Below are 10,739 nucleotides of genomic sequence, written 5' to 3'. Positions count from 1 at the left end.
CTAATATTCTCACTTTATGAATTTTTAGGTGCTGCTGTTATTTATTTCTACAAGGCATTAAAAGACCACAAAAAAGAAATTCAGTGTAAGATACATGTCTGTGTTCTATAAAACAGGAGAAACTTCATAGCATCCTTTGTCTTGTGTAGTGAGCGCTCATTAAAGATTTGCTAAACTAATAATCAAATGGTGAATTTGGCTTGGGCCGATAATGATTTAATGGGAAAAGAGACTTTTTTCCTCTAATTTTCTGTTTTTGCTGGGGTTATCTGAACACTTAATCTACACATGTCCCAGTTTTCTGGATAATTGAATGTGTTTCTTCTTTAACTATGTGCTGTCATTGTTTGACAATAGCAGCCGGGTCTATTTTACCCTCATCATCTGACCTTCAGGATTAGGTGACAAATCCCAGTGTAGGTCCATGGTCCTTTGGTGTTTGGTGTAGTAACGAACTGTACTGAAGTCAACACAGACCTGGGTGCAGGCAGGTCACCCATGTAATGGTCTTTGTGATATCGTGTAACCAAAAATACTACAGACTGCTGGCCCATGACTGATTGACCTGTACCTGTTCTTTACTAAAACGATTTTTTTTTTCTGGATCCCATTGAGTAAATATCTGTCATAATTATTGCATGAAAAGAAAATTTTCACTGTAGCTATATACACTGTTTAAAAATATTTTAAGATTTAGGGTACTTATTTTAACAAAGATTTCACTCCATTCCTTAGAATTCATGCTAGAGTTGCAGTAGGATTGCGTTAGCCGCATCTAAAACGTTCTGAAAAGTTCTTTTGAGAGTTATCTAAAAAAAGACTCCTGCTTTTTAAATTTATTTTCTTTTTGAAACGTGTATGGAGCTGTTTGCAAGCCAGTCCTCTTTAGTTCCACAAAAGGAAGTATTCCTCAAGCGGTGCACTGCTGTGTGACCTATTACATTATCATGCACATTCTGTCTCTTTAAAAACAGTCTCCTCTATTTGCCCTATTAATTGTTGATATGTTGCCATCCACGAGACAAAAATTAGAGCTGTAATTAAATAATCATGTGATGCTCCTTAGTGCCAGTGAGAGCAAACTCATTTTTCCAGGCCCTGATGGTCACTGATTATTGTATTACTACTGGCTTGCTTTATTTTTTTTAATGATTCTCTATCTGTAGATTACCTAACTACTGTCCTTCTTTTCAAAATCAAAGAAAGTAGAGAACATTCAGCCAGTTAATTGGCTAGAGGTCCTCAGGGAAGTGAGGTAGACATACCTTACTTTTTTGCTTTTGGTCACCTGGTAGGTTCTTTGGGGAGGCTACATCAGTGGTGTGGTTGCCTGCCATTTAATTTACACTGGTGTTTTGGCTGGGATGGAGGCATATGGGGAATGCCAGGAGAATTACAAAAGGAGCCGGGTATTAAAATTCAGAAATGATTAAAATTGAAATAAAAGGATGCTGCTTCTTTGCCAGTACTCTGGCAGTCATAATGACACATAGAGATTAGTTTCCACCTTCATCTTTTCCTTCTTTCTCATTTCCTCTTGTTTATTGTTGACACATTTTCCTTCTGTCTGTCTCCCGTCTCTGTATCTTTTTGCACCATTATGCATTCCTACTTCTCCCTCTTTCCTTAAGCATGGAGAAGCCTACTTAACCTTATTATAACAATAACAGAATAGGCTATTAATATTTAATATGCACATGATTAAAATTTCTCTCCCTTAAACATAGGTCAGCTGTATTATTATTAACCGGCATGTAATTTTTCATTTAAAATATTCTTATTCTGCCCTTGCTGTTTCTAAAATGTAGTCTACTTTAGTAGTGATTTAATACCTAATGTTTAGAAAACTGTGGTCGGCTAGTGAGAAAAGAACTTACCAGTCATGGATAATCAATTATGCATGAATTCAGATGTAACAGATGGAATCTGGTGAGTTAAAGTTTCTCTTTGCCTTAGTGGGTTTTTTTTCTTATTTGTTTGTTTGACACCTGTCTCTTACATAGAGATAAACATCTAATGTAGGGTGTGATAAATTTCCTTATATCTTTATGTTCTCTTTAAAGTGAACTTGGTTTTTTTTTTTTTTAGTTACATTTGAGGGCAGAGAATTTTTTTATGTGGTCTAAAAGATGATCAAATTCTTTTCTATCACTTTATAGATGCAGAACCCGATTCTGCTTGACTTAGGAAGGGTCACTCAGCGGGCTAGTAAAGGAAAAAGCGAGACCCAAATCTCGGTTCCTTACCTTTTCTCTGCTATTCTTCCCGCTGTGTCATTTTTCCTCTTTTGTAGGAGTTACACTATCTCTGGGTTTTAAACAATTTCTAATGAAAAGTGTGGTAGTTGTGTTAAATTACATAGTGTCCTCTTCTATGGTGAACAAATGTTATCTGTGAACATGTATGATGTTACGGTCTATGTATATCAGATACATGTATTCATACTTGGATGTTGGCCAAACAGTTGGATTTCCCAAATCTATTGAGAATGTCCCAAGATTTGGTTTATATCCTAAACTGTGGCATGTGCCAGCCGTGAAGATGCCTTTTCATTTGCTTGCAGTATTGTAAATGCTTAGTGACAAAACCCCTTTGTGCAGAGTGAACTCAGAAGTTATTTTTGAGAGCCTTGTTACTTCCATGGAGAGATAAGTTTAATCTTCATTAAATATAATTTGAATATGTGTTTTTTTTCCAGTGGTAGAAATAACAGAATAGTGCGTATTGTCCATTTTTAAAGCAGTGCAGTCTCAAAACAGTTACAAGCTGGTCCCCATCAAAATTTTTCATAAGTATGCTGTTTGTTTGTCTCCCAAGGGGGTGTGTATGTGTGTGTGTGTGTGTGTGTGTGTGTGTGTGTGTGTGTGTATATATAAAACACAAATGAAAATAGTCTTTACAGAATAAATAAAAATAAATGATTAAAAAATAGCCTCCAGGCTCACTAGTTCTGTGTTTAAAGTTATGCTGTAGCATTATTTATCAACTTTTTGCTTCGTATCAGCTGGAAATTTGCATGTATATTTATAGTCCATTTAGTTATTTAATGAATTAAATTCCACAATCAACACACGAGTTAAGCAAGAGGCAACTACAAAATAGGTAACTGGATGTGCCTTTGCAATAGCTGTACTGTGCAACTACTTTTAAGTATTTTATTTATGATTTTATACATAATAAACATGTCATTTTAATTTGGCCTCACTGTGTATTCATATTTCCCTAGTCATGCATCCATCAGAAAAATACCTATGTGTAGGTATGAACTGCAGTAAGATCTAAGTTTTACATGAATTTCTAATACATTAAAAATCCCATCATTAATATAAAAATCCCTAATATAAAATCAGAACAGATGATAGGAAACAGAATATAGGACAATATTTTAGAGAAAAAGATGATATTATGCATTATTGCATGCAGAGGTCAATACTTTAATCCTAATTAGTATCACTAAAAAGTGACTGATAGAATTAAATTTGAAAGCCTTCTGGGCTCTTTATAACCAAAAGGTTCTTTTATTTAAGAAAAAATAGAATCTAAAGTCTTTATACAGAGACAGTTTACAAATTATTACATTGACTGCATTTATACTGTTGCCATACATGTGTGACTGTGCATGCAAGTGTTCAACACTCTTAAGTGCTCTTTAATTGGGAGCAGCTAGTATTTCATGAGTATAGTTCATTTTTATTCATTTGAAAACATCCAAAAAGAGTTTTTGGACTTACAGTACTCTTACTTGTTTGGTTTTGTCTATGTTTCTTTCTCTGCTGTTGCTAACGTGCCATCGTATAGAATAAAATCCGAAAAGAGAACCATTTTCTTGCATCAGAGGACCATCAAATTACCTACTTCGGGTGGGATCTTGGTCTCTAATTACCAATCCATGTTAATTATCCTTGGGTCAGGTATTCATCATATGAATTAATTATCGAGCATAGACTGGACTGTGGCTGTTGGCGGGTAAGGACAAAGCAGTGGAAGGTTGGCGGTGAAGGGAGGTCTGTTCGATAGGTTGTAGCTCATTGGTTTTCTGCTTGGCATGATACTTTGATAATAATACATATCTGCCAATTTCAGGAATATATGTTTTCCTTTAGTTTTTTGTTTTTATTTTGTTGGAGTAAAAGATATATAACACAAATATTCCATCTTGACAGTCGTTAAGTGTACAATTCAGTGGCATTAATTACATCCACACTCCTGTGCAACCATCACCACAGTCTGCTTCCAAATCTTCTCCCTCGTCCCAAATAGAATGCACTTTAGTTTTTCTATTAAACTTCGCCTTTGCTGCTGCAACAAATTTCAAGCGTTATAGCGGCATTTAGTCATTGTCCAGGTGTGATGCAGTTGTTCCTGGTTTTCTTTCCTGATGGACAGCCCCTCTCCAGTGCCCTGTGGCAATGGGAATGGCAGGACAGTATCAGATGTTGCCTTTGGCTGATACTCCCAGAAACAATCTGGACAACGATTCAGGTCCATTGTAACCTCAAACCGTTCCTCCCTCCAATTAAACCAGGAAACGCGAGCAATAACATTCACATCACTAAGAAGATTTGGTTGATATGTCTTGGCTGAAGGTTGATTGGGAGCGGTTGCTGTTTGACTTCACTGGAATTAAAATCCCTTGAACTTCCCGAGGGTACTGCAGGGGCTGTGACGCCCCGCCACTAGCTCCTTGGCAGGGATAACGCGAATCCTTCGGTTCTGCTTAAGTGCAGGACTTAGTCTGGAAGCAAGCAGAACAGTTTTCAGCTGTTCAAGGGGAAACCCACTCCAGGTTGAAGTTTTCAGGGAGAAAAATTCATGCTCATCTATGTTGAAAAGGACTTAGAGGAAACTGGGATGGTTCTGGCTCCAGTAAATAATAGACTGGTTTTCGAGTTTAACTTCCACGTGTAATTTTGTGGTTAGTCACTTATGTCTATAATGATAAATCATATACCTGCACAGGATTTCTGGCACCTCAGTAAATCTCAGGCAAGTGCCCAAATGCTAATTTATCCTGGTTCCTCAAACACCATGACTATTTCACCCAATCAGTGGTCTAACAGCTTGCGCCCACCTTTTTTTGTTTGAAACAAGTAGCTTGCCTGCACATACATTCCCTAAATTGGGGGGCAAGTGCTGGCTCCTAGAACAGCCTTGACTTTTCCAAGTGACCTGAGGATTGGGTTGAAGACTTCACTTTGAAGATGTCCTAGCAGGTTTATTTGACTTCCTATCTCCAAAACATTACCTTATCCAGCGAATGCCAAAGCTGGCTATACACGGGAATCACCTTGAGGAGCTCTAAACAACCAAATGCCTGGCTCCCACTCTCCGCCATTCTGATTTTTTTTGCAGTGGGGTGCAGCCTGGCCATCTGGATTGTTGAAGGAGCTCCTTAGGTCATGTTAATGTGCAGCAAATTTGGGAATTTCTGATCCTGGCACCTGGCTTTACCTCCTGAGGTTGCAAGAATCTTCCTAAGATTCTCCTGAGTACTGTCTCGTAAGAACAGTTCTTGGATTCCTTTTCCTGTGATGACACTGTGAGAGACTCCAGGAATATAGACCCAAGTAGACCCTCAGAATGCTTACCGACTTGCAGTTCGGAGGAGCAGACAGGTAGAAACGGAATGTTGCACTGAAGGACAGGTAGTGTGCCGGAACATCAAAGGAAAAAACTAACAGCTGGAAAGAGGCTTCAGACAGAAGCGATGCCATCAAGCTGGCAGAAGGGAGGTCCCCAGGTGAGAAGGGGGAGGAAGGGCACTCCAGAAGCAATGGGAGAATGAGGTAACCTGAAACTGTAAGTACTTTGGTGGTGATATCAACACTGGAGGACTCAACAGCAATGACAGGAATCCCTCTCCCTACTCAATTTTGGATGTGAGTCTAGATAGAGATACCAATCTTGATGGAATTATTACTGTGGAGCCTTGTCAAGGTTATGATCCATACCGGCATCTATGAAAGGAAAGGTAGCTTTAAAAAATTTTTGTTCGACCAGTTCTTGTTAAGAAAGGTAGTATTTCTGGGTAAAAGGCCCAGATATCCTGTCAAGCTCTAGAAGCCATCTACAATGGCTGTTCATTTCCCTTATCCAGCACTCCCCAAACTGGCTTAAGCATTGCCTTTTCTTTGCTCAGTCTTAATAATGACCCTTGTCTATTAAGACCATATCCCAAGCTCCCAGTGGGTATTTACATCTGCCCCAAGGTAATCAGGAAATAACTTTTGATCACTATCAGTCTGGCTATAACTGAAACCTCACTTATTAGGGAAAAAACAAAAACAAAAAACCTTAAGCCCCATGTTTAGAGTTCATTATCATTTCTCTTTTATCTCTCCTGAAACATAGTCAAGCCTTTTGCTATTGTTTCCTGCAGTACACCATTATTTGTTTGGTATCTGGAAGCCCTCCCAGTTTGAGTAGGTATCTACTTTAAAGCTTCCAAAAGAGCCATTTCTAATGGCAACTATGCTTATTTAATTCTGGGGTGGGAATGAGGGTGGGAAATGACTCTGTGGTTTTTAACTTCACCTGTGAGCTATTTAAATGTTCATGGAAAGCAGCATTTGGGGTAAATGCATATTATTCCAAATGTACTACAGGACCCTTTCAGATACAGACATGCCTCGAAAGTTGTCTTAAATTTGTGTGCAGCGGCACACAAGCCTCATTTCCATGCAACTTTATAGATCTATGGGCTAATTCTAAAATGGAAAATGATTTCAATTTGGACATCATTAGAATGTCTGAAAGCCATTCAGCACCTCTAAGACTCTTCCTGGCTAGGTCCTGGATTTACTTCGCTGTCTTTTATAGAAGTTCTCTAGATAAGTGCTGTCCAAGAGAACTTTCTGCAGGGGTGGAAGTCTTCTGTAAACTACGTTGCCCAGCACAATGGCCACTAGCCACGTGAGGCTATTGAACATTTAAATCGTGACTGAGGATCTCAATTGTAAATTTTATTTAATTTCAGTGAATTCAAATATAAATGTTGTAGCCACTGTCCCCACAGTTCCCTCCTCCTCACTTCTGCGAACTCTAAAAGGAACTGTCATTGCATTTAGCAGGGGAGGCTGGTGGCAGGTGACACTGTGAGCTTTTTGCTCTCAATTTTTTATTCATAATGTAAATACTGCAAGGACAGTGTATGAATTCCTGGTAATATGGCAATGGGCAAGACCGTCTCTGCTCTCGTAAGGCTTACAGTCTGGTATGCAAAACATGTATTAAGTCAATAATTGTTAATTGATTAAGACTGCAATGACTTTCAGAAAGGAGCAATGCAAGAAGCTTTGAGGAATGGAGGCCATAGCTTCTCGTGAGACTAGTGAGAAAGCTCAGTCTGAGTTCCATTTATTCACCAAGCAAGAAGAGCGTGACCTCCCCTTCCCCAACTTCAAGGCTGGACCCCAGGCTCAGAGTAGGGCAGCTAACATGTGTCATACCATGACCTCCAAAGATGTGAGGTCTGTTTGATTGAGCTGCATGCATCCGCATACTGCAAACTTCTGAACTTGACCAAGTAGATTCTCTCCTAAATTGTGCAGTTGTGATGATGTCAGTCACAGATAAGATGTGAGAAGAAGGGTGCAAATGTTTACAGGATATTGCATTTCCTCTCCAATATATGTTTTGACAAAGTTGTGTGAGTTCCAGCCCCAGCTTTTTCCTCTCTGCTCTTACAAATTTGTATTTGGTCCATTCAAGAAACGATGTGGAAATCAGTCCTGACATTTCAGACAGACAAAATGAGACACATGACAGCAAAACATATGGCTCCAATAGACATCCTTATATGGCCAACACAGACCATATTCCCAGAAATTCATATATGGAAAACACCACCTGCAGCTAAAGCCAAAAAACAAAGAGTTGACACGATAAAAAGAGCAATATGCTACGTAAATTGTGCTGCTCGAAGAGTGTAGAGAGATAGCCAACTGTATTTGAATTTAAAAAGATGAAAAAACAAAACAAAACATGTCCTTAGAAAGTGCTATGGTGGTAAGCACCGCTTTGCTAACAGTCACTGGTGGAGTTGCCATATCTTAAAAGCGTTCAGATTCTAAATGCTTTCTCTGTTTATTACAAATGTATGTGCTATTCAGAACTCTGAATGTGTTTTAATGCTTTCGGATATCTGCCTGCATATTTATCTTAATATGGTGCCATCTGAAATATGCACTAGTCCTTTCATTATTAAGTTTTTTTAAAAAAAATCTTGTCTATCTTTTACAATGTTGTATCTTTGCTACCTTTGTGTAGCCAGTTTGAATGCCTTCTCATGTGATAAAAAAAAAAAAAAGATGCACTGTTTTAACCATATATCCACGTGTTAAATAATAGTTCATGTATTTGACTTGTGATCCTTCATGTTCCTGAGGTTTTATATTTTGAGAGCTTAATTTATAAAGTTTACTTTAACTTTTTTTTTTGCAATACTTGCATCTTTATTGACAAATATTAGATGCCTGTATGGAATGAATTGATGTTTTTTCCCCCCTCCACCATAATTGTTTATCCTCACCTACGCCTAGGAAGGTGGTATTTTCCTAATTATATTTTTTTCTTCTTTATTTCAACCTGGGTTTACACTGGCCAACGCTCAGTGGTTATAATGAGTATTCTAAAGAGGGAGAGAATATATAGTAAGTAAGCTCATTAACGTACTATATACCATTGGAGGGCATAAGCTTTTGTGTGTCATTTTACTTATGTCATTTCTTATACAGTTCTGAAATAAAGAATGTACTTGAGGGAAAATTAGTATATACATATGTCATTAATATATACATAATGATACCATATCGGTATTCTTTGTAATGAAGTCATTGTTAGATGTCACTGTCCTCATTTATTTTATCATTTGCCAAGGCCATGTCCATCCTCATTACACACTTAGGTTGTGTTTAAGAATTAGCTTGTAATTCCTAGTTAAAAGGTGCCATTCAGATTTAAAGACCGCTATTTTAATTCCCACATTACACTAGTATTGGCCAAATCATTAGGAGACTAAGGCAATCAGGATCTTTTTGTCTTATTTATTTGTGTAAATGATAGGATAAACATATTTACAGTATTTTATTCCATTGTGTCCTAATGTTTTCAGGAACCCTTTTTTAGTCTTTTCTCTGCTCAAATTTTGTATTCCAACAACTTTCATTCCCTTTTTTCTTTCTTTTTTTTCTAAAAATGTTTAACTTGAGGTGAAGTTGCATGGATAAATTTTGTTTTGTAGTCCATTATAATTTTTCTGTTTTTTAAAATTTTGCTCCCCTGGAAGTTTGCACAGCGTGATACTAGAATGCACTGTTCCTGCTGAAATCCAAGCAGGTTTCAGGGAAACATGTCAGGCATCACCAGTTTGAAGCAACTATTAAAATCTACATCTTGGAAATTCCTAATTTAACCTATCGTTGCAAAAATCATTGTCATAGAGGTAATTGATGATAACCGGTTATCTGTGTTTTTCTTTTAAATACCTTTCTGAAATAAGCTTAAGCTCTTCCGTCCACAATACCAACTCAGACACCAGTGCTACATTTTTGCCACGTTTGTATTTTTCCTTATTGATTGTATTTCTTATACTTCACTTACAAAATCCTCCTCCATATTTCCCCACCTTTCAGCTTTTAAAAATGTGACATCATGTGGGCTTTTTTGGTAAAGATTGCCTTATATTTATATTCTTGTTTTCGGTGTTGTGTTTTGTGTTTTATTATTACATGTTCTTCCTTTTGCTCAAGGCTTGGGTTTATATGTGCCAAGATTCACGGTTGCCTTCCTCGATTTTGACTAACCTTTCCGGTTTGTGGGTGAAACTTGGGTGCCATTAGAGTGATATATTTTCATTGTGTTTCTCCTAAACTTGTTCTCCCCAGGAGGCCATTATTTCCTATACTTTATCTTCTGCTTTACCTTCTGCTTTTCTTAGATTTCTAATGTAAACAGTGTCTCTAAGAGTGTATTGGTAGCTTTAAAGAGCTTAATTTGCATATTTCCCTCTTATCTCAGTACTTGTGCTAACTTGTTGCTTTTTTTATGTGTAACAAAATGTTTATCTGACCGATTTTTCTCTTTTCCCTACTAGTGTACTCTGAAAAATAATTCTTACATTTTTGGTTTTGTTTAATGATTAACTGCCTTCAGGGTTCTAAGATGCTACTATTGAAACCCAAGCGATAAACGCTGCATCTCTCTTTTGAATGAGATGGTAATGTTCTTCATTTTTATAGGAACTATATTTAATAGATTATCTAAATAAGAGGATCATACTTCTGTGCTAATGACCATTAATCTAACCGGGTAATTTACCCTAGATTACACAAGTATTTATTGCTACGACAGATGTATTTACCCATCGAAACTTTTACTCGTCGTGAATTAATTTAAGAACGGTGGCATCTTCTCCTTTGTGATAACAAGTCAGATCTCTTTCAAGTGACCCAAATTGTGGCTCAGCCTCTATGGGCCACGTATTTCTTCCTCCAACGTGTTTTATGGCTCAGAAGTGAGGGAGTTTTGAACCTACCCCTGACTAGATACAGAACGCTCTTACTCATCTTTTTTTTTTTTTTTTTTTTTTTTAATGTTGGCTCTCAATAGTTTGGGATTCATCCTCCTTTGAGGATAAATATTCGCGATAGCTTTCTTTTCAAGGCTCCCGGCCTTTATTCCTGTGCAAACGTTTCTGCACCCTCCGCGCTTCTCCGCAGAGATCTACCTCCAATTGTCTG

General features: G+C 37.6%; 1 protein-coding gene across 4 annotated transcripts in view; it reads left to right on the top strand.

Moving 5' to 3' along the window:
- SATB1 (SATB homeobox 1) overlaps nt 1-10,739 on the top strand; it is a 101,076-nt gene that overhangs the window by 8,097 nt on the left and 82,240 nt on the right. The gene's annotated exons all lie outside the window — the stretch shown is intronic.

This window comes from Felis catus, chromosome C2 (assembly GCF_018350175.1).
Source record: "Felis catus isolate Fca126 chromosome C2, F.catus_Fca126_mat1.0, whole genome shotgun sequence".
Lineage (NCBI taxonomy): Eukaryota > Metazoa > Chordata > Mammalia > Carnivora > Felidae > Felis > Felis catus.
This window is presented reverse-complemented; position numbering and strand designations above follow the sequence as displayed.